This window comes from Brachycentrus maculatus, unplaced genomic scaffold (genome assembly GCF_059751285.1).
Source record: "Brachycentrus maculatus isolate JH-2025_06_01 unplaced genomic scaffold, ASM5975128v1 h1tg000297l, whole genome shotgun sequence".
Classification (NCBI taxonomy): domain Eukaryota; kingdom Metazoa; phylum Arthropoda; class Insecta; order Trichoptera; family Brachycentridae; genus Brachycentrus; species Brachycentrus maculatus.
Genome location: NW_028281048.1, coordinates 1,398,351 through 1,423,422, shown reverse-complemented (window position 1 = coordinate 1,423,422; position 25,072 = coordinate 1,398,351). Strand labels below are relative to the sequence as shown.

At 33.1% G+C, this 25,072-nt stretch overlaps 1 protein-coding gene across 8 annotated transcripts in view; it reads left to right on the top strand.

Annotated features, from left to right (window-relative positions):
- Nucleotides 1-25,072, top strand: part of LOC148304947 (protein N-terminal asparagine amidohydrolase-like) — a 191,251-nt gene that overhangs the window by 53,433 nt on the left and 112,746 nt on the right. Inside the window, exons 1-2 of one of the 8 annotated variants that reach the window (XR_015838273.1) lie at nt 14,822-14,882; nt 15,810-16,011. The exons of 2 other annotated variants lie outside the window; for them this stretch is intronic. The gene's annotated coding sequence lies outside the window, so the exon portion shown is untranslated. Of the gene's footprint in view, nt 1-14,821; nt 14,943-15,300; nt 15,575-15,809; nt 16,012-25,072 lie in introns of those variants that run through there. 5 more of the 8 variants (XM_088267504.1, XM_088267506.1, XM_088267507.1 and 2 more) reach the window with 5 other exon arrangements.

Here is a 25,072-nt window from a genome sequence, read left to right as displayed (position 1 = left end):
ATATATATATATATATATATATATATATATATATATATATATATATATATATATATATATATATATATATATATATATATATATATATATATATATATATATATATATATATATATATATATAACGTGGTAATATTTTTCTTTATAAATTGGGTGTAAATAATATGTAAAGTGGGTGTATAATAATAAAATAAACAATGTGTTGCTTTGTAATTAAAGAAACGACAATAAAAGTTTATTCTTAATTAATCATTACAATAATTTTTATATCTATCTGATTCTGACAGTTAACAATATTATCGGAAGTCTTTTGTTTTATTCTGAGCGACGCATGCGACATCTGGTGGTAGAACTGTTTTATGTAGGTACTATTTGTAAGTACTTAATAAAATGTATAGGTAGGTACCTAGTTATTTTATTACATATATATATATATATATATATATATATATATATATATATATATATATATATATATATATATATATATATATATGTATATATATATATATATAAATACATTTTCTTATTTCTCAGGGGGGCGGGGTTGAAATAGTGTATATAAGTGATTTTTCACTCTAATATTTCTTCAATATTACCCTGGACTAGTAGCTGAACGAAAACAATAATTCACGAAATACTTAAGGCTCTACATACGTTGCATAGCAATTTTACTTGCTTTAAACCCAGGTAACCTTTGACGTATTTGAATTCGTTTATTGAAACATCGTTTTTGTATTGAAAATAATATCTTTTTCTTCAAAAAAAAATGTATAGCTTTGTAAGAAAAAGATTTTTTGAGGTGGGATTTAAACAAATATAAAAATATAATTTCAATATATAAAAAACAAACATATATAATTTCAATATTTAAAATCGGGCGTAAAATGACGTGCACCTAATAGCGTTGCCGAATGCTGACTGAATTATGTGATTACGATTAAGGCCTTAACAGAGCCCATAGTGTATAGCGTACTTCTTGACAGCTGATTAGCATTTTAAATGTTTTCGATTTTATTATTGTTCCATAGATTTTTTTATATTTTCGTTACTCTATACGCATTCATTGAATTCGAAATGAAATGTGTGCTTTTTATTGGATTTCTTTTCCACTTAACCAGACTATGACACAGCAACGTATGGCCGGTTACATCTACGTATGTAAAAAAAAGCACTTTACAACAACATACTATAAAATATAATGTAATGGATTTAACCATCAGATATATAATGCAATGTTTTATACAAAATTATCGTATTTTATATTTCATTTAATCCTTTTATTGTAGTTAGTATCCAGTAGAAAGAATGTATTTTGTTTTTTCGCAATGTTTCATGACTGAAAATTGACTTCGTTATGGTTATCATTAAGCGATCTAATAATGATCCAAAATTTATTTATTACACGGATCGAAATGAAATAAACGCATTTCCGAATCGCTTCCAAAATATTGACATTCCTTTTACCATAATTTTAAGTAAGTACGTTTCGCATCGTGATTTTAATAATCCCATAATATGATTCGGTTGTAAAATCAGTTGATGGGATTCTGTAATAAGGAAACCATTAAAAAAATATTGTTCTTCGATAATTTTGGGTAAATGTTTGCTTTGAATGTCGTAAGCTGTTATTTATATAGCGTGTTCGTGCAATATTGGAAATGAGGAGCTTTGAAATATTGTGATACATTAAAAATTAAAAATGAAAATGAAAATAAGGAGCTTTGAAAAATTGTGATACATTAAAAATGAAATCCTTAATCCCGTATGAAACTCCTTACTTACCTTTCAATAACTCTTTTCGTTTCTAACCTTTATATTTATTTCCAAGAAAAGCTTATTGTTTCAATACGAAAACGGTATTTTAAGCAAAAAATTTAGTTACGTTAAATGTTACCTGGGTTTAAAGAAAATTAAGTTGCGGGCTATCTAATAATCCGCCTTAATAATCTCAATTATTAAAGCAAATATCTTGGTCTTGTACAAGTATTTTATGTATAAAACTGAAATTTCTGGTTAAATAGCTTAAAACGAGCAGGAATCCAACTACCGACCCAAGTATCCGCCATTCTTTCTGAACGTAATTCTAGAATTTCGGTCATAATTTCTAAAATGATAAGGGTGACTGTAAAATAGATTGATATTATCCACTGACACTTCGTGATGGAATTGCATTTTAATATATTATTAGATTAAAACCAATATTTTTAGCTTTTCCACTTTATTTTTATTTGACCAGCGACCGGGTTTCGTCGTTACCGACATCACCAGTCTGATGATGTCGGTAACGACGAAACCCGGTCGCTGGTCAAATAAAAATAAAGTGGAAAAGCTAAAAATATTGGTTTTAATCTAATAATATATTAGTGACTGTAAAATAAAATTTAAAAAAAATAGCGCTAACTAAAACAGTTGTTCCTGTGTTAGTAAGAAATTTCTGGTAAATGTAGTAAACACTTGTTCTTATGTTAGTTAGAAATTTCTGGTTAATGTAGTAAACAGTTGTTCCTGTTTTATAATTAAAATATATTTTCTTTAAATCACTATAAATATGTTATTATATTGTATATAACTTAATTATAATGTCTACCGGTTTTGAAGCTAACCGTTTAGATAGTGTTTTAGTATTTATCAGTCTTGAAAAAGTAGCGGTAGACAGGTAGAAGTTATAATTAAGTTATAATAAAAAAATTATAGTGATTTTAAAACAAAGTTATATTTTAATTAAAAAATGAAAAATCACAAAGTATTTGCTTCCAATATAAATTATACTTGTTCCCGTGTTAGTTAGAAATTTCTGGTAAATTCAGTAAACAGTTGTTCCCGTGTTAGTTAGAAATTTCTGGTAAATTCAGTAAAAAGTTGTTCCCGTGTTAGTTAGAAATTTCTGGTAAATTCAGTAAACAATTGTTCCCGTGCTAGTTAGAAATTTCTGGTAAATTCAGTAAACAGTTGTTCCCGTGTTAGTTAGAAATTTCTGGTAAACTCAGTAAACAGTTGTTTCTGTTTATGCTTGTAATTGATTCGGTAATGATCCGTCCGGTGCGGGTATTCCGAATGCCGATATTGCGGGCCCTTTGACACGAGCGTGTAACCTCTCCCGGACGATATTGAAGCTTTCTGCCGATGAGATAATCTTTAAGTATAAGGCTTTTAATAGCCCCACGCCCCCCTGCAATCTGCACTCATTATACTGAGGACCGGTATCGGAAAACGTAACTTTTCATCCTCCATTTTGACTCCTGCTTGATTCTCGGAACATTCTCAGTAGTATAGAACACATCGTTTAAATACTTACGTCTTTTCGTAGTTATTGAAGAATATCTACGTTTTAGTATACCTAGTAACCATTTTTTTTAATTTTCCAAATACGCTACTTAAAATTTTGGATCTTGTATACAGTAAATCCCCCTATAACGTTAAGATAAGACCGCGTTTTTATTTTATTTTATTATATGGGAATTGCATTTATTATTAACCTTCCTTATTATGTACAAGGTTCATAGATCATTTAGTGGAATTTTGTTCCATCTAACTAAATAAATATGTTTTTTATTTGAATCTGTGTTGGGAACAGGGCGGATAATCTAGTGTGGGCTAATCAGGAATTTCTCAGCATTTGCTCATTGCTGGATGGAAACCACGTAAAACTCCTCAGAAGAAGGCGGACTCCTGACTGCCATCAGCAGACCTTCCGTTCCACTAGAAGAGGGTTCGGTTTTTTGTGTCCTAGCTTGGTTTATGTTACCAATGACCTTCAGTATAAACACCGCTTTATCGGAGCGAACGTTATTAGGGGTTAATATTTTTAAATCATATTTAAATTTAATAATGACTTATTTCAATCTTTTCCGCTGGTTAAAATGTAAAAATTCAATTTAAAACATAAACCCCCTTATAACGTTCCCCGATAACGCAGTTACTATACAAACGTTATAGGGGGGTTTACCGTATGATACCGTATTCTATGATAGATGGGTTTTTTTCATATGTGACTTCTCGGTAGCACCTTGTTTGAGCTGACGACTATATTGAGATATTAATTAATAAAAATAACTCCCAGATTTGTGAACTCAGATTTAGAAACACGTAAATATTGTACGTACGTATATAATATATCCAAGCGCCTATATTCTTTATTAGTTTTTGAAAAAGGTTTGTGTGAGTTAAACACAGTATTAAATATTATACAATATGTTGAGATTGTAGAGTGCATCTCGTGTAGACTCGAGAACCGCAACAAATTCATCCCTGCACGCGATCTCATTGGCAGACTCAATACACTACGAAATTTTTCTTTTACAAAAAAAAATCTGCTAGTTTTCAGATAGACTTGGGATTAACTGTTTGTTTATAACAGCTGTAATTTTGGTTTTTCAAAACATTTCTGTTAACCCTACATACTAAAGTAGTAAAAAACAAGTGTTTATTTATAATTTTACATTTCATGTAAACACGGGTTTGAAGCAAGTTATTGTTTTGATTATTGTGCGATAATCCATTTACTACTCAAAAATAAAATATGTATTGAAAACTCGAGAACTTAAAATTAATAACATCAAGAAAAATCATGTAAATTCAAAAGAGCGTTTTCTCTCTTTTTTAAAATTAAGCCTCCACTCGTTTACGTGGATCAAAATAACCTTTTTTTCATTCTGAATTTCGGACAATTTTTTTAGGCTTTATAGAGGAAACTCCCTTAAATAGACATATATTTTTTGTTGTTGTTGTTATTATTTTTTAGTTTTCGAGTCTTCGGTTTATGATAGTATTTTTATTTTTAAGCAATACAATAAAAATTGTATTTTTGCTGATTTTTATAAGCAATACTACAACCCTAATCACAAGTGAAACTGCGCGACAACACTAGTAACACAAATGGTAATTTTGTGATTCATATTTTTACGTTTTTGGTATGTTTTATCCTTGTGAATATCCTTATTAGCGCTGATGATATTCTAAACACCTGCTGAATCCAATAAAGGTTCTGTTTTTCACCTGTTAGCAATAAATAGAGTGCAGCCCGAGATAAATGCAATTACGGAATCGAAGATGCAAGGATGCACCAGTAATTAACATGCCAATAACTTGCGCCGACCGCTTCCATCAATCTTGCAATATTGCCCCATGAATGTGGCTAATTACGAGAAATAATATTTATTGCCGTGCAATAAAATACAGCTCACGTCCAAGGATACCGTCTTTTGACGTTTGCTACGAACAGTCTTTTGTTTTTTTTTCGATTTCTTTTAAATAGGATTTTAATTTATGTATTAATTGATAAATCAAACACAGATTTTTGAGTCTACTGAGTTGTATTTTATTATTAAAAAATACAAAAATTAATGAAACGAATTTCCAACATTCGTTTGAAAATGGCGTAAATAAATGGCCACAAATGGCGTAAATAAATGGCCACACCTAGGCGAAATAATTGTCACAATATTTTTTTTGTATGTGTTTATTAACAATAAAATACAGCTTAGTAGACTAGAGAAATCTGTGTTTGAATTAACAATTAATACATGAAATAATGGAAACATATTTTTATTAATAAGTTCCGCTGTCACTTTGAGGTTTCTATCCATTTTTCTACTCAAATTTCACTTACAACATTTTGAGTGTGTCCAAAAACTTGTCCACAAATCTGGATTATCTCCAATTAGGAGTAATTTTTTATATTATAAATTCACTAGAATTTCATAGCTGTCTGTCTCTAGTGAAATTCTAGTGAATTGAATTATGCACTACGTTCGAATTTGAACAATATATGTAAAAGTTCCAAGAATTTGAGTAGTGTGGTTGTCAATCATGGGTAGAATTGGTAAATGTTATACGTGTGTAAAGTGATCACTTAAACCAGCCCATGACGGTCGTAAGCCCTGTGAATGCACAGATTACCATATTTATGATTGACAACCTAAGTAATATTTTTTTTTGAATCTTCTAGACATATTGATCAAACTCGTAACGCAGTACGTGCGAGTTCACAACAGCCATCTATGTTTCGGCACCAAAGTTCTTCGTTTTTATCATGTCACCTTTCTTGTTTCTTGAGGAAGGTACAGCTTAATCTTTATTAAGTAACAGTTGTATGTTATCATTTGCAAGAGCAACACAATGGTGGGAAGTTTAATAACATCTTCTCTGCTTTTAATTGGAGAGGTGTTTGCTGTGCGGACATTGTAGCATTAGGAAGCTAACAGGCATACCAACACCTGTGAATCCACGGTAATTAATGAAAAACACACTGACAAAGCATTAATCATAGCCGAATTTTGCTTTGGTAAACAATATTTTAAAACATTTTTAATATCATAAAATAGATGAAAAAGAATATGGAAGTCTGGGTATTTACGGGGCTTACGACTGTCATAGACTGGTTTTAGAGATCACTTTAAACAAAAAATAATAATACATGAAGAATAACTCTAATTGGAGATACTTTTACTATAATTGGAGATAATCCGTATTTGTGAACAAGTATTTGGACACACTCATAATGTTGTAAATAATTTTCAACATTTTGTTGACATCTTAAAACAGATGAAGAAGAATATGGAAGTCTGAAGATTAACAGAGCTTATGACATGTCAAAGGCTGGTTATGATGTTAAAATAAATCCTACTTGGAGAAACCCTGATTTATGAACAAGGATTTGGATTCACAAAAAATGTCGTGAATATTTTAACTAATTACATTTTTTGTTAATTTTTTTTCTTCATATTTGTAAGGTTGTATTTTTTCTAAGGCGAGGGATGATTAGTAGTATAAAACTAGATTATTTCAATACAACAATAGATTACCACCCTTTAAACCCTTTAAAGATCACAGTCGTAAAAAACTCAATTTATATAACGCTTTATTTATTTATTTTATTTTATTTATTTTTATTTGTTTGGGAATTGTACAGCTTTACATTTAAAAAAAATATACAAAAAATAGTTACATTAACATTAGTGAACATTACATTAGGTTAGCAAAAATAGTTACATTATTAAAAAATAAAGCCAATTAAACAATTCCCATATTTATGTTATAGTAACTATTAAAACATTAAGAGATAAAAAAAGAAGAAAAAAAAGAGTGGGAGTGTGTGTGTGTGTGTGTGTGTGTGTGTGTGTGTGTGTGTGTGTGTGTGTGTGTGTGTGTGTGTGTGTGTGTGTGTGTGTGTGTGTGTGTGTGTGTGTGTGTGTGTGTGTGTGTGTGTGTGTGTGTGTGTGTGTGTGTGTGTGTGTGTGTGTGTGTGTGTGTGTGTGTGTGTGTGTGTGTGTGTGTGTGTGTGTGTGTGTGTGTGTGTGTGTGTGTGTGTGTGTGTGTGTGTGTGTGTGTGTGTGTGTGTGTGTGTGTGTGTGTGTGTGTGTGTGTGTGTGTGTGTGTGTGTGTGTGTGTGTGTGTGTGTGTGTGTGTGTGTGTGTGTGTGTGTGGTGTGTGTGTGTGTGTGTTGTGTGTGTGTGTGTGTGTGTGTGTGTGTGTGTGTGTGTGTGTGTGTGTGTGTGTGTGTGTGTGTGTGTGTGTGTGTGTGTGTGTGTGTGTGTGTGTGTGTGTGTGTGTGTGTGTGTGTGTGTGTGTGTGTGTGTGTGTGTGTGTGTGTGTGTGTGTGTGTGTGTGTGTGTGTGTGTGTGTGTGTGTGTGTGTGTGTGTGTGTGTGTGTGTGTGTGTGTGTGTGTGTGTGTGTGTGTGTGTGTGTGTGTGTGTGTGTGTGTGTGTGTGTGTGTGTGTGTGTGTGTGTGTGTGTGTGTGTGTGTGTGTGTGTGTGTGTGTGTGTGTGTGTGTGTGTGTGTGTGTGTGTGTGTGTGTGTGTGTGTGTGTGTGTGTGTGTGTGTGTGTGTGTGTGTGTGTGTGTGTGTGTGTGTGTGTGTGTGTGTGTGTGTGTGTGTGTGTGTGTGTGTGTGTGTGTGTGTGTGTGTGTGTGTGTGTGTGTGTGTGTGTGTGTGTGTGTGTGTGTGTGTGTGTGTGGTGTGTGTGTGTGTGTGTGTGTGTGTGTGTGTGTGTGTGTGTGTGTGTGTGTGTGTGTGTGTGTGTGTGTGTGTGTGTGTGTGTGTGTGTGTGTGTGGTGTGTGTGTGTGTGTGTGTGTGGTGTGTGTGGGTGTGTGGTGTGTGTGTGTGTGTGTGTGTGTGTGTGTGTGTGTGTGTGTGTGTGGTGTGTGTGTGTGTGTGTGTGTGTGTGTGTGTGTGTGTGTGTGTGTGTGTGTGTGTGTGTGGTGTGTGTGTGTGTGTGTGTGTGTGTGTGTGTGTGTGTGTGTGTGTGTGTGTGTGTGTGTGTGTGTGTGTTGTGTGTGTGTGTGTGTGTGTGTGTGTGTGTGTGTGTGTGTGTGTGTGTGGTGTGTGTGTGTGTGTGTGTGTGTGTGTGTGTGTGTGTGTGTGTGTGTGTGTGTGTGTGTGGTGTGTGTGTGTGTGTGTGTGTGTGGTGTGTGTGTGTGTGTGTGTGTGTGTTGTGTGTGTGTGTGTGTGTGTGTGTGTGTGTGTGTGTGTGTGTGTGTGTGTGTGTGTGTGTGTGTGTGGTGTGTGTGTGTGTGTGTGTGTGTGTGTGTGTGTGTGTGTGTGTGTGTGTGTGTGTGTGTGTGTGTGTGTGTGTGTGTGTGGTGTGTGTGTGTGTGTGTGTGTGTGTGTGTGTGTGTGTGGTGTGTGTGTGTGTGTGTGTGTGTGTGTGTGTGTGTGTGTGTGTGTGTGTGTGTGTGTGTGTGTGTGTGTGTGTGTGTGTGTGTGTGTGTGTGTGTGTGGTGTGTGTGTGTGTGTGTGTGTGTGTGTGTGTGTGTGTGTGTGGTGTGTGTGTGGTGTGTGTGTGTGTGTGTGTGTGTGTGTGTGTGTGTGTGTGTGTGTGTGTGTGTGTGTGTGTGTGTGTGTGTGTGTGTGGTGTGTGTGTGTGTGTGTGTGTGTGTGTGTGTGTGTGTGTGTGTGTGTGTGTGTGTGTGTGTGTGTGTGGTGTGTGTGTGTGTGTGTGTGTGTGTGTGTGTGTGTGTGTGTGTGTGTGTGTGTGTGTGTGTGTGTGTGTGTGTGTGTGTGTGGTGTGTGTGTGTGTGTGTGTGTGTGTGTGTGTGTGTGTGTGTGTGTGTGTGTGTGTGTGTGTGTGTGTGTGTGGTGTGTGTGTGTGTGTGTGTGTGTGTGTGTGTGTGTGTGTGTGTGTGTGTGTGTGTGTGTGTGTGTGTGTGTGTGTGTGTGTGTGTGTGTGTGTGTGTGTGTGTGTTGTGTGTGTGTGTGTGTGTGTGTGTGTGTGTGTGTGTGTGGTGTGTGTGTGTGTGTGTGTGTGTGTGTGTGTGTGTGTGTGTGTGTGTGTGTGTGTGTGTGTGTGTGTGTGTGTGTGTGTGTGTGTGTGTGTGTGTGTGTGTGTGTGTGTGTGTGTGTGTGTGTGTGTGTGTGTGTGTGTGTGTGTGTGTGTGTGTGTGTGTGTGTGTGTGTGTGGTGTGTGTGTGTGTGTGTGTGTGTGTGTGTGTGGTGTGTGTGTGTGTGTGTTGTGTGTGTGTGTGTGTGTGTGTGTGTGTGTGTGTGTGTGTGTGTGTGTGTGTGTGTGTGTGTGTGTGTGTGTGTGTGTGTGTGTGTGTGTGAGGAAGGGAGTAAAAAGGTAAGGGTATGGTTTTAAAAATAGATTTTTTAAAACCATGTGACGGCCGGCTCCCAGCGTAACCGGGCGTCTAATGAATTATATTATTGTTAGTAAGGCCTTGAAACGATTATTTTAAAACCTTATAAAATACGTAAAATTAGATAAGTAGCGTTCCTTTATTATTTATTTTTTACGTTTGCATAGTAAAAATGAGATGTTTATTTTTATTGATGTTGTTTTATTAGGTTGCTAAAATCAATTTGATCAAGTTTCTTCATCGTTTGAATAACCATAAAACGGGTGATAATCGTTAAAAGTCTCCATTATTAATAGAACCGATAATGGGCACAACGCGTAGTATTATCGGAATACACACATTAGTAGAAAATTAATATATTTCTGAATTCCAGTCGGATACCGTTAAAATCAAACCGGATGAATTAAGATAAAACGTTTATCTGAAGTCGATACTTTGTCAAAAATTAATTCTCTCCACAAAACCCACCAAAGTGTGTCAGAGATATTAAAATCAATCGGAGTATTTATATTATTAAATCGTGAGCTTTATGAATACTGGTACATTGAAAGGAACACAAAGGAATTATTTTCATATTATTTTTTAACATCTCATCAAAGATGAAGAAGAATATGGAAGTCTGGGCATTTACGGGGCTGACGACCGTCATAGGCTGGTTTAAGTGATCACTTTCACACGTGTAACATTCACCAATTCTACCCATTATTGACAACCACACTACTCAAATTCTTGGAAGTTCTATATATATGAACCAATTTAGAAACCTTGTTCTTGAATCACTAGAACTTCACTAGAGACATCTATTGGTGAGATGTAAAGAAGCTTTTTACTAAGCAGAAACTCTTATATTAGTATGTGAGGTCCGAATCCTGGATTATAATCACACACATGAGAAACGCCAGAAAATACCATTTTCATTTTTATTATTTAAGCTTATAATTTGACCAGATAATTTATTTACAACATTTTGAGTGTGTCCAAATACTTGTTCACAAAATCTGGATTATCTCCAATTACAGGAGTTATAACTCCTGTAATTGGAGATAATCCAGATTTTGTGAACAAGTATTTGGACACACTCCAAAAGGTTGTAAGGAATTATTTAGTGATCCGTGATTTAAAAATATTAAAAAAAAAATAAAGACTGGTGTTATTCATAAAGACGATCCTATTTACAGGCAGCTTATATAATGATAGTTTATCTTAAAACGTATTTAAATTCCTAGATTTTGACATACTGGTGCTACGTCATTTGAAGTAGTGTAAAAAACACCACGATGTCTTTATATCTCAGTGCCTCCTGTATTACATAATTTCAAAGGTACGTACGATATAAATTGTGGCTTAAATGTGGAATACTTTGTACAAATGGAAGTAAAATTACATGTAAAAAAACAGTAAAGTTTTGAAATTAAATTGGTACTCATAACTTTTTTGAGCAAAATTCGAAAACTTGAATAATTTAAACATTAAAATGAATTAATTTAAATAATAATATTTGAAATATCAATCTCTGATGAAATGTTGAATATTATACAGCATCTGTATGCATTTCTATTAAAATGAGTAAGCCTTTATAAAAAATAAATCAGCGCATTATAAAAGCAGGTTTCTAAATAATATTCATAATTAAAATGAGACACAAAGTATCTTCTACATACATGTTATAAGGAAGATAAAATATGACTTAAGTATACTTACATTTTTTTTAATAACCGTAAAGCCTCTACTTTTAGAGGCTTGTCTGTAGGTAGGATAAAAAAGGATAGGGAAAGTTATTATAAAAATAATATACCACAAACACCCAGATCAATTGAAAATAATTATTTTTAAAATTTATTTTGAGATTGGTGTCAATCGAACTCGCGTCGCCAGTTTCGCAGTCAAGCGACCCAACTACGTCTGGTGCCTAAAATTGGTCAATGTTGTTTTGATTGTCACAGATCAACATTTGTTTGCTTGAATATTTATTTTACGTGATATTTTAGGCAAACTTGCTAATCATCGAAAATTATGATAAATATTTCAGAATATATTTATTTTTACCGCCTTAAAACAAAATGACATTTGTGAGTTTTCCTGCTTGACCAAGTATCAAGTTATCACGAAAATACGTTTTCCCATGAACTTACCTTCAGTAATAATGACAATGATACCATTCCGGCCAAATTTCCTTCATATTATTTTATTATTTCTATTATTCTCAAAATTAGATGTCTAAAATCACAAAGTTCCTAACTATCACGCCGCTTCCCCGCAAGGCTTGGCAAAGAAAATAGAAAGCTGTACTATTGAAAAAACCTTCGTCTCTTCCACATTCATGCATTTACTCATACATACCTGCCGATTATTCCGACTTGACCTGCCCACGTTTAAATATTTGAAAAACTGTACCATGCCAAGTTTTCCTCGGTCTTCTCCTGCAACCATTTACCAACCTATTCTATTACCAACCGCATTTGACTCATAAATGTTCAACTATTCTTTCTTCACTTATTAGTATTATGTATTATAAAATTCTCTTTACGAGGTCCGAAATTAATATCCCCATTAATATGTGTCTTAACAGATAACGGGACTAATTGTATCAAGTTTTATTGCGTGCATAGCGCCCACTGCGTCATAGATCACCCGCTACGTACATTTTTCACAGCGCGTTATAAAATAAATTTACATTTGAATTAGGTATGTTATCGCTCTCCGCCACTAAGCGCGCGCCAAACTGGTTTCGGCTCCCATGAACTTAATCCAGCGAATCCCTCTTCATTCTTCCTCGCTGTAGAGACATGTCCTTTTTTTCCATGTTCACTCACTTCGTCTTCTCTGGTCTCAATCTTGTGGATTGGTCTGCAGCAACCAATGATATCTTCTTCGCCATTCTGGTCTATTTTCTGAAAACCTCTTCAGCTCCTCATACGTCGAGCAGCCCATGTCTTCGTTTAAGTCGCTTATGTATTTGTGGCATGGGCGCCCTCTGGCGTTTATTACCTTGATTGTCCCCTCTATCATTCGTTCACTCCCTAGGTGGATCAAATGGCCAACAGGAGACGTCTCCAAGTCACTCTGTCACGCGCCATCTCCTTGGCTTCCTCCCAGGTCAGTCCGGCATCCCCAAGTTCCGCTGAGTATAGTGGGTGAATTCTGAATGGCGCCGGAATCCTCGGGGTTGAAAGAAGAGACAATGAAGGGTCAATGCGAGTGAGTCGTGGCACCTCACTAAAGCTCAAAGCAAGAAACTGGCTAGTTTTAAAAATGGGTGCCTGAGGCGAATGCTGGGTATAAAGTGGTATGACTTCGTCAGGAATGAGGATGTAAGGAGAAGAACCAAGAAGTCCTGATGAGGAGAAGGTGGATATGGTTGGGACATGTCCTTAAAAGAGACATCCGGATGTTGGAACTTCATTTTTATTACTCCTTCCTTTATATGAAGGGATGTCCTAACAAATTTCTTTTGCTTTGTGATTTTTTTTGGCATAAAGGCGCTAGGGCATAAAAGTTTGGGAACTTGTGATCTAATCCAGTGATTCTCAAAGTTTTAGCCGCGGTGTCGTCATAAGGGCGCCGCGAAATGTTTAATTAAACAATTCTGCAAATTTCTTGAAATTTCCAATTCTTGAAGCTTTAATTAATATATTGAGTATATTTTAGTAAATATGGTATACTCAGAAAATGTTACTTTAATATAATTTCAACAGAGGTTCTAACAATCAAGTTGTTAAAAAATGTTTGTATTGCCATTTGGTTTTGACATGCTTATACCGCAGTCTTGCATTCTTTCATTATTTCAACATTCGAACATCTATCATACATCGTTTAGCCGCACATTCGTCTGAGAGATTGCATTTCGACTATAACGTATTTCAATATTACGTGTTTCCGAGATGTGATCTCTTTACAATTCTACTTCCTTTATGTAAATCCTATTTTCCATACTAACCCTTTGACCCGCTTTTATTTTTAGTTCCGGTGATATTTAAAATTCAAATCTTTAGAAATCTGAATTGAATAAGACTTCAGCCAACTAAGTAACCATCACGACGCTTCTTCGCAGGTGTAGGCAGAGATGATAGAACGCCACACTACTCTGTCCTTTCAAACATTCTTCGCCTCTTCCACATTCATGCAACTTTTAATACATAGCTACCAATTATTATGTAAAAGGCTCTAGTGAATTCACAAGTAAAATGTCATGAGATTAATGATGTATGTAGTAGTTTAAAAAATTGAGTACTGTGGTTGTCATTCATAGGTAGAATGGTGAATCTTGGACATGTGTAAAGCGATCACCGAACCAGCGTATGGCAGGTCATCAACCCTGTAAATACCCAGACTCCCACAATCTTCTTCGTCTATATTGAGATGTCCAAAAAGTAAGCGTAGAAACCCCAGATTTATAAACAAGTATTTATACACACTCAAAAAGTCGTGAAAATTTTCAGCGTTCAAATATAGAAAGGTCTAATCATGTGATTAATATTCCTTTTTACGCACTCAAAATGTTGTGAAAACTTTCAGCGTTTAAACATAGAACGGTCTAATCTTGTGATTTATAATCCCTTTTACACACTCAAAATGTTGTGAAAACTTTCAGCGTTTAAACATAGAACGGTCTTATCTTGTGATTTATAATCCTTTTTACACACTCAAAATGTTGTGAAAACTCTCAACGTTTAAACATATGTAGAACGGTCTAATCTTGTGATTTATAATCCTATTTACACACTCAAAATGTTGTGAAAACTTTCAGCATTCAAATAAAGAACCGTCTAATCATATGATTTATGATATATTCCTATTTACACACTTAAAATGTTGTGAAAACTTTCTACCTTCAAAAATAGAACGGTCTTATCATGGATTTAATTAATATTCCTTTTCACACATTCAAAATGTTGTGAAAACTTTTAACGTTCAAATATAGAACGGTCTAATCATGGATTTAATTAATATTCCTTTTCACACATTAAAAATGTTGTGAAAACTTTCAGCGTTCAAAAATAGAACGGTCTTGTCATAGATTTAATTAATTTCCCTTTTTACACATTCAAAATGTTGTGAAAACTTTCAGCGTTCAAATATAGAACGGTCTAATCATATGTTTCCTTGAATATTTTTTCTCTATGTGTCTTCGATTTGCCCGTCGTCTAAATCTCCCTTGATTTCCCCGGTTACGTTGTATGTTAAGGCTCTACCTTCCGCCGGGAACCAAGTTTCGTTTCATTAGTTCTGTTCTTCAGCTTTAGTTTCGCGTCGCGCGCCGCCGAAGGAAGACGTGCAGTCACTCATTAAGTCGATACTCAAGGTACGCGGTATGTCGGTATGAAACTCGTAAACAACTTGTCAATACATTCGTGCGATGACGGTGCATTATTAAAAAAAAAACAATTTACCATACTCGAATTATTATATTAAACGTATCTTGTTTTTTTTTCCCGCGCGGTGGTATCGTTGTTGAGATTTTTTAAACCCCCCTTTTTGTGCGATGACTGAAATTTAGAAAAAATTGTATCTCGAAACATTATTTATTTATAATTTCTTGTGTAAATAAATATATGTTATTAAATAATTGTTTATCAAATGTTTCGATTATTATTATACGAGTTGTTTTTCTCGTTTCTTGCTTATTTAGTACTGATAACACGGTTACGCACGCACTGAATGAATGATATCATTTCTTCATTTGATTTATATTATTTGTAAATAGTTATTATAATTTTAACATTCATTTCAGGAAATCGATTAAAAAAAATATTTCCATTCGTGCCACCACATTTTTTTCCATTTTTTTTATATTATTGTTTAATTCATAAATCAAATACCTCTCATTAGTAATTTTTCTTTTTGTAATTAATTAATTTATATTTTTTTTTACCTTTTTTGTATCAAATCACCAGTGAACACAGAATTCCACGAAATAGTTTTATTTTATTTTTATTTTTATAATCGATTAATTCCTATATAAAAAACCGCACATCAGTCAATTTAGTTTTTGTGGTAAATCCATTTACATATTTTTTGTCCAAATATTTTTGTATCAAACCACCAGTGAACTTAGAATTACACAAAACACGTTATTTTTTAATAATCGATTAACTGACAAATCAATTACCCCTCGAAGGTCCATTGACTTAATGTGATAAATCCATTCATAAATTTATTATTAATGTTTTTTCGTATCAATTTATGTTTAATTAAATTATTTTTCTTTTTTATTCCAATTGTGATTTAGTGAATAGTGATCTTTTAATAGTTCCTTTCTCAAAACTTTTATCTTTCTAACTGTGATGAATCTCCAGTGTCTATCACTATCATCGTCTAAAACTTCAAGACTTACTGCGTTCTTCCTGATAAGCGAGTAACTTTTAGTGCCCATCCCATGAGGACTTGAAGACTTTTACCTACATTTCTTTGCCGAGAAATACTTCAAACAGGTATGATTGAAATTGAAATTGAAATTAATAAAACAATGAACTGTGTTTAATTAATTTTTAATAATACATCATCAGGACAACGACCATTAAAGATAAGAGCTTTATAATATCGTTTATATAACACTACATTATATCAAACTTTCGACTCTTTGTCAACAAAACATACATTTTTATACATCTTAATTTTTTGTACACTTTCTTTTTGTTTTTAATTTCTATTATAAACTAATTTTGCTATTGAACTTAACTATATACAGAAAAAAATAATTTTCTTATAATTTTTGTTTTATACGTAAATATTGCAATTTTTTAATAAATAAAATCAAGTTTTCTTTAAAATAAGCAAACAATAAATGAATCATTAATCGCGCAGTGAAGGCCTATTTCAGTGAAACTACTAAAAATAAGTACACATCCCTAAGATCTGGTAAAAATCGTACACTTTGGAGCGATCCAGTTAGATCGATATTTTCCTTTTAATTTAATTTAAATTTTACTTAATACTAAAATTTCTTCAAATCTATTGTAACACGTGTTTCTAGGCTTTTAGTATCATTATCAAACACGGATCTTTTCCCAACTGGCTGTTATGATGTTTTGACGGGAAAGGGTCGATACATATACAAAACACATGTTTTTTATCACCGGTAATATTTATATATAAATTTACAACAAAAAAATAAAACAAATTTGTAGCGGCATTGTGAGATTTGAGATTTCCGTTTACTCAGCAAAGGACTAAATAATTATATTTTAATAGATTATTGTCATTTAAAAACAAAAGATAGAAGTTACGTTTTTGTATGAAAAATAGTTTTCAAAAATGTTTATTGTGATGTGGCTAAAAAAAAATATAAATCATACTCGCTAAAATTATTTTCTCACAATATTTATAGGAATTTTCATATATTATAACATACATTGTTGTATTACGAACTGTTTTGTTTTCTTCAATCTAGCAATATTTTTAAGATTCTCTTTTCGGGAGCTATTTTGTAATATGACCCACGGAGACCGCATGATGCATCCATAGGGGTTGAACGCATAGGCGTTAGACTGATTGCTTTATCTACATGTAATAAACAAGCAATATAACACCGCATTAATCCAGTACAGTGAGAAAGGATTGAGTACAACTGAATCAAAGGTTAAATTTGTATAATTATTTACAATATATACATTTTCATTCCTTCTATTATTAATACTGAGTAATAAAATGTAATTATTTTTTATTTGAATATCTATTGGGTTGATGGGAGATTTATGAATTGTTTTTTACATATACAATAATGTGTCGGGCTGTGGTCCCGTGGTTAGTGTCGGGGACTCTTAAGTTAGAGTTTCTCAGTTCGAATCCACTCTTCCACAATTTGATACCTATTTTTAATAATGAGCCGCTTAGGCTCAGAGAAATAGAATGAAATTGAAATAATTGTGTAAATAATAAAAACACCAATTTTTCTCTTTATTTAAATTAAAATATTTTATTTTTTATTTTTAGATTTGTATTATTTATGTAATCAATTATATAATTTCCATCCATTCTTATAACCTTCTCCCATATTTCTATTAACTTTTTAATACCAATATGTAATATTTAGTAGATAGGTTTGTTTAGTTCGTCGGATGGGCTTAGCAAATTGATGAGTTGATTTATCATTACCTCATACTGTCTGAGCAAACACCCATAAATCTCTAGAGTGGCTAATAGAAAATATTAAAATTTGAAAACAATTAAAATACTGCGGTTTCTCTCAACACAGCCTTGCGACCCTAAGGAGATATGTGTGTAGCAATAATATCCACCATTGCACGTTAATTAGAAAATCAAAGGAAAAAAAAATTATTCAAAATTCATTTAAAAGCGAAACACTTACAAGATAGCTAAATTTTAAAATTAAAATTTTGCTAAAATTACGATTTAAATGAAAATTAGTTAATTTTAAATTAATTAACGAAACAGTTATAAGATGGCTAAAATTATTTCATTAATTGTTTCGGCAGACACTATGCGGTAAAATATATCTAATTTATTTAAATTTTACTTGGTAAATACCTCTTTTTCTTCAACTCTATCGTGACAGGTGTTTTGATGCATTCCGCATCATACGGTGTTTGAAAATGATGCAGAATACATCGAAACACTTGTCACAATAGATTTAAGAAAAAGTTGTATTCACCGAGAAAATTCATTCATTCATTCATTCAAACCCTTATCTGCACCAGATGGTGCATAGGGCACTGCATCATATAATACGCAGTGTTATCTTGATCGTTATAAAACATGAAGGAAAGGTGATCAGCCCTCCGCTCCCAGTCCAGGATAATACTAAATAAATATTTAAGTGAAAAAATTACCTACATTTATTAGACCCTCCCCCTGGGAATCGAACCCAGGACCTCCAGCACGGTAGCTAAACACGCATATCATAAGACCACGGAGGCGGACATAATTAAAAAATAAACAATAAAAATTATTACTTATGCTTTTAAAGTCTCTATCACTGTCAGCGGGGCACGTAAGTTAAAGACCACCACCTTAATTATGTCTTTTTGTCTATGTAATGTTTATCTTTGGAGAGTAAAACATGTAATATCCCTCGTTTGGCTCGCCTTCGAAGGTATTCCACAACGCCGTTTAGTTTAAGGCCGCACATCCAATCACAACGGAGACGGCAGTGTCTTATGCTTTTATGATGATGGCGTCGTAATCCCGTACCTCGTATCTCGTTTGGCGTGGCCTTCTGTTTGCAGTAAATCCGGCGGCCTTCGCGCAATTTGCATCTTGCACTTATATCTTGCACTTATTGGCTTCTCGGAACCTAGGCAGTTCAGCGGTGCCATAAAACTTCGTCTGCACTTGGTGTGAAATACGGCGCGCTTACCGAGACAGGTTAACTGAGAACGCAGCCGAGAGAATGCCGAAGGGCGCTTGTGCACTTTACGGAATTTTACAGTCCGGCAATCCGGTTCTTAAAAATTTAAACGACTACGATAGTTAATCGTGATCGAATTTACGCGCACCGTGATTACGCACCGATCCGAAGAAAGATGGACAAAAGCACAAGCCATTCAAGCCAACCATCCGTTTTATATGCTAACTGATGTGCCGGACGGTAAAATGTCGTGTGATTCCGTGTATTGCACAAACGTTCTAACACGTGTTTCGATGCATTCCTCATCATTTTCAAAGACCGTATGTGAAGCTGAGTCTAAAATTTGGAGTTTTGTCTTTGGGACTTTGAAGATTGAAGAGGGATTAGAAGTTGTTCCATTTTTATTTTTTATTTTTATTATTTTACTTTTTGCCAGTTGGAACAATGATAGTACGGGGGAGGCTTTAGTCATTATCATATTGTTAATTATTTATATTTTTCTCGTCCGCCTCCGTATTGTAATGGTCAGCACGCTCGGCTACAGTTCTGGAGGTCCCGGGTTCGATTCCCAAGGGGGGTAAAATAAATATAAGTGATTTTTTCACTGTCATATTTATTCAATATTACCCTGGACTGGTACCTGAAGCGGAGGGCTGATCACCTTTCCTTCATGTGTAAACCATCAAGATAACACTGCGTTTATATGACGCAGTGCCCTATGCACCATTGGGGTGCGGATAAGGGTTTTATTATTATTATTATTATTTATATTTTTATGAATTTCTATTGCTTCAAAATGTTGCAGTTTATGACTTTTCGTATTAGTATTTTTTAGAATTTCTACGTTATTGTTGTTAAATTTGTGATTATTATCTATGTTGTGGTTAGCAAAACTAAGAAATTATTTTTTGTCAAATCTAATTTGTTTAATAAATTTATATTATCCACTGACACTTCGTGATGGAATTGCATTTTTAATATATTATTAGATTAAAACCAATATTTTTAGCTTTTCCACTTTATTTTTATTTGACCAGCGACCGGGTTTCGTCGTTACCGACATCATCAGACTGGTGATGATGTCGTCATGATTACCAGTCTGATAATGTCGGTAACGACGAAACCCGGTCGCTGGTCAAATAAAAATAAAGTGGAAAAGCTAAGAATATTGGTTTTAATCTAATAATATACCTAATTTGTTTATTTCTAACTATAGTTCTTTTTGTACACATAAACACATTTATGCGCCCTTGAGGTAGTATTTTACGAAAATTGCGCCGTTTAAATGATCAAAAAAACATTATTTTCTTTAACTTTTTTTCCAAATGTTTAAATAGCAATGGCTTAATGTAATGACAAGGTAAGCAAGTAGGTACCTTGTTTACATAATGTTTGGCGCCCCGTGTATTCTCAAATTATTCTAATGATGGCACCGTACCCGATGATTAATAGTATTTTGGCACTGACATTGTATTGAGAAATGTATTGCACTATAATTTGTCTACGATCCGAACAGTTGTCAGTTTAAAAGGTAAATACTATTTATTAGTTTCACTACAGACAAGCACTGACGGTTAATTTATTCCGTGTGATACTTGCCAGATAGTAAAATTAATTGTTATGGTTTTTAAAAACGGGATTTTTAAAACAACAAAAAAAATAGTCTTTTTATTCTTCTGTATTATTCTTGTAGGTAGGCCTTGTGGACTGTTTTTACGAGGGATTAGGCTCCTGCGATGTCGATTCCATCTCTTTGGTAGTCTGCCCGGAAGTCTACCTTGGGGTTGGCCGTACAGAGCAATGTGGAGGAGTCTGGGTGGTTCCATTCTCCTCACAAGCGCATACTATTGTCTCCTTCGTTGCCTTCCCCACCTAACGACATCTTCGATCTGGCATATTTTAGATTTCGTATCTCAGATAGGTGTTCCAACTTCATTTGAATACCAATAGAAGTACACAAACAATTGACTCTCGTGTAAGAAGTAAAAATATGACTTTTTTTGTCGCAACGCACCCAGTTGACCCTTCCAATGTTACCGATCCGACATAAGAGTCTGTTGTTGCTGTATCTCGATCTTGATAAATAAACCCTTTGTTGTCACGGGACAAAGATGGTTCATTCAAACGGCCAGATAGTGACGATGTCCATAGTAACCATCCCGAGAGAATTTCAAATGAACGACTTCATTATTGTGAACTGCATAATTTTTGACCCGGCGCTATTGTGACCAGTCGAAAAATGTATGTGTAATATTTACTGACGTAGGCGACGGAGATATGATCGCTATATAATTCTACATCCTTTATATAAATAATATATTCCACATACCTTTAACCCGCTTTTATTTTTGATTTTTAGTCAAATTTGAATTTTAAATTTGTAGAAATCTGCATTTAAAAAAAACTTCGAATAACTTACTTACCATCATGTCGCTTCTCCGCAGGGGTTAGCAGAGAGGATAAAACGCCACAACACACTTTTCAATTAATTCTCTCCCGCATTCATGCATCTCATACATATATATATATATATATATATATATATATATATATATATATATATATATATATATATATATATATATATATATATATATATATATATATATATATATATATATATATATATATATATATATATATATATATATATATATATATATATATATATATATATATAAATAAATATATATTTATATATATATATATATATATATATATATATATATATATATATATATATATATATATATATATATATATATATATATATATATATATATATATATATAATTTTTTATTAATTTTTTTTATTTATTTATTTGGGATTTTTACAGCCACTACAAAACAATATACAACAACAGTTAACAAATCTACAGCCAATTACAAAAATCCACCGATAATGTTATTCTTATGAAAGAAATGTTGGTTGGGGTGAGTGATATATACCCGCTGATTATTCTGACCACGCCATAAAGGAGTGTATGAAATACTTGATCATTCCAAGTTTTCCTCGATCTTCTTCTGCTTCTATTTCCAACTACATACGCCTCATAAATTTGTTTTGCTGTTCTTGCTCACTCATTCAATTCACATGTCCAAACAATCTCAACAAATCATTCTTAATTTTATCGATAATGCTTATCTCAGCCTTGCATTATTTCCGTACCGTTCACCAATCAAACATCTGCCATACGAAAGAAATCGACATTTTATATTCAGTCACAATTGTTTGCTTTTTTATTTAAATTTGTGCGGTAAAATAATGAATTAGAAATACTTGATGATGCCAACTTTTCTTCGGTCTTCCACTATTTTTATTTCCAAGTACATTTGTCTTGTATTTTTGTTTTATTGGTCTTTTCTCACTCATTCGTTCCTTATAATGCAGGGGCGTGCATTCCATAAACACAGAAAAGCAGTGCCTATCCTAACTTACCCGCGTGACATATAAAAACGTAAACAGTACCTACCCTACCTTACTAAGTAGTACCTAGCTTACTTTACAACCTACATATACTGCCTATCCCAGTAAAAAGAACCAAGCTTACCTTACTACCTATCTCTACTGCCTACCCTACTTAATTCTCTGTGCACGACACTGCTATAAGGGAATTAGCAAATCAATCAAACGATTCAACCTTTAAAAAAGACTGATGGTTTATTGAATAATACTATTTTAATTCGTTTTATATGGATATACATATAACATATATCGCTCACTGCTTTCAACAACGTTATATGGTATATAAAAAAAGCTTGATTTTTCAGGAGACCGTTTTTAATGTTTAAGAATATAATGAAATGTATTAAAAATAAATATCAAGCCACTTATTCAATTTTTTTTTGCAACACATCTTTTGAGGTAAAACCTGAATGTTTTTCTCCATTTGAAAAATATTTAGTAAATTTAAAAAAATAATCAAAAAATAAATTTTTTTCAAAATGCAAAAACAACGCTTTCTGCCCTGTGGCGAGTTAATATTAAGTTTAAAATATACCGCTTTTGCTGGGATATAGTACATTTTCTGGGCATTCCGAAAAATGCATATCTGAAAATTGACGATTTTTGATATATGACGTTGTTGATAGGAGTGAGCGATATATGTAAGTTCATGACAAGATTCAATTATTGTCTTTTCCCCCTTTCTCGTCTCGTACAGATCCGTCACCGTCAATTAACTGAATTATTATTCCGCTTTTATCTAGTGCCATCTTCTCCTCACATCTAACGAATCGGAAATGAAATCATGATCTGCTGTGTGAATCACTGGTGCCAATGCCATAAACGAAATGGTTACTTGAATCAGCCGAACCCGTTCAATGACTCGTTTGATAGGTACTTAGTTTTATAGTCAATATTACTTAAAACTTGAAAGTACAATTATTGTCAAAATTGGTTTTGTCGAAATGATAACCCCGTTTTATTCAAAACATTTTGGGTGGGTCAAAATCTTTGTTTTGTTGTTAAAAAAATCTTTGTTTCTCCATTTATTATTCTTTAAAAATCTTTGTTTCTACATTAATTATTGTTTAAAAATCTTTGTTTCTCCATTTATTATTGTTTAAAAATCTTTGTTTCACCATTTATTATTTTTTTTTAAATCTTTGTTTCTCCATTTATTATTTCTACATTTTGACATCTCAACATAAGTAGATGAAAAAGAATATGTAAGTATGGGTGTTTACAGGGCTTGAGTATTCATAGGATTATTTAAGTGATCACTTTAAACACGTGTGACGTTCACCATTCTGCCCATTAATGACAACTACACAGCTGGTATACATGCCGATAAAACTAGATACTTGGTTTTTATTTTATTTTATGAAATGCAGTTCCACCAAGAAATGTCAGTACAAAACCAAAGTAGACAAACAAACTAGTAAATAGTCATATTTGATATTATTTATAGATTTGTCATTTAATTTATAGATATCTATTTTAATTTAAATATAAAATGTAAAAATAAAACACGGATTTTTCGAATCCACTAAATTGTATTTAATTGTTAAAAAAACATAAAAATAAATTTTGTGACAATTGTTTCGCCTAGTTATGATATTTTCAAATGAATGTGGAAATATTTTATATTTTTTATATTGAAAGCATTGTTAACTTTGTGGCATAGTAATATAACACTCTCATTATAATTCATCGTTCACCTTGTGTAATACCACTTTAATAAATTGGTATTACACAAAGTGGAAAGAACCAACAGAATCCCATTTTTTTTGTTTAATTGAAATTAATTTTTATACAAAATAGTTGGTAAATATACAAAATATTGAAAATATAACGTTTCTACCTCTCTATTAAAGTGGATACTTGTGTTTAGAGAGGCAGTTCGTTTTATAATTTTTGATTTTTTAATAAACAAAGCGATTTATAACTAAGTATATTAAATTAATAAAAAAATGGTCCTCGGTATGAAGTTTAGGATGGGGTAAGTCTTTTATGTTTATTAAATTAAGTTTTAAAGGTTTGACATTTTTTTGTTTGTTTGGATTTTAAGTTTTCCAGAAGTTTATTAATTTTTTTAAAACTATAAATTAACTAAAAATAAAGTACGAAAAAAAATGTATGTTGGTATGGTGACAAGGCGAATTGGTAACGCAATGCGTTCTTATGTTTGTCTACCTTAACCCGCATAATTTGAGGACCAATATGTCGTCAGTTGAATGCAGTTACACCCATAGCCCATATTAAAACCCTCAAGTCCTTGTGTGAACACGACAATCGTTCTTTTATGATAACCAAATTACACGATACGAGTCTTCTATCCAATTATGTGTCCGATTATTCTTATTGAGCGCATACATCACTAGACCCCACTCGACACTAACTCCGCGGACATGAGAGACATGGATTTTTAAAATTATCGTTAATTTAACAGTTTCAAAATAAATTGTTTTTCATATTATTTTTCAACATCTCATCAAAGATGAAGAAGAATATGGAAGTCTGGGCATTTACGTGGCTGACGACCGTCATAGGCTGGTTTTGGTCGTCAGCCCCGTAAATGTCCAGACTTCCATATTCTTCTTCTTCTTTGATGATATGTCGAAAAATAATATTAAAAATAACTCCTATAATTGGAGATAATCCAGATTTGTGAACAAGTATTTAGACACACTCAAAACGTTGTAAATTTATTTTCGTTATAATTCCTTAAAATCATGTTTAA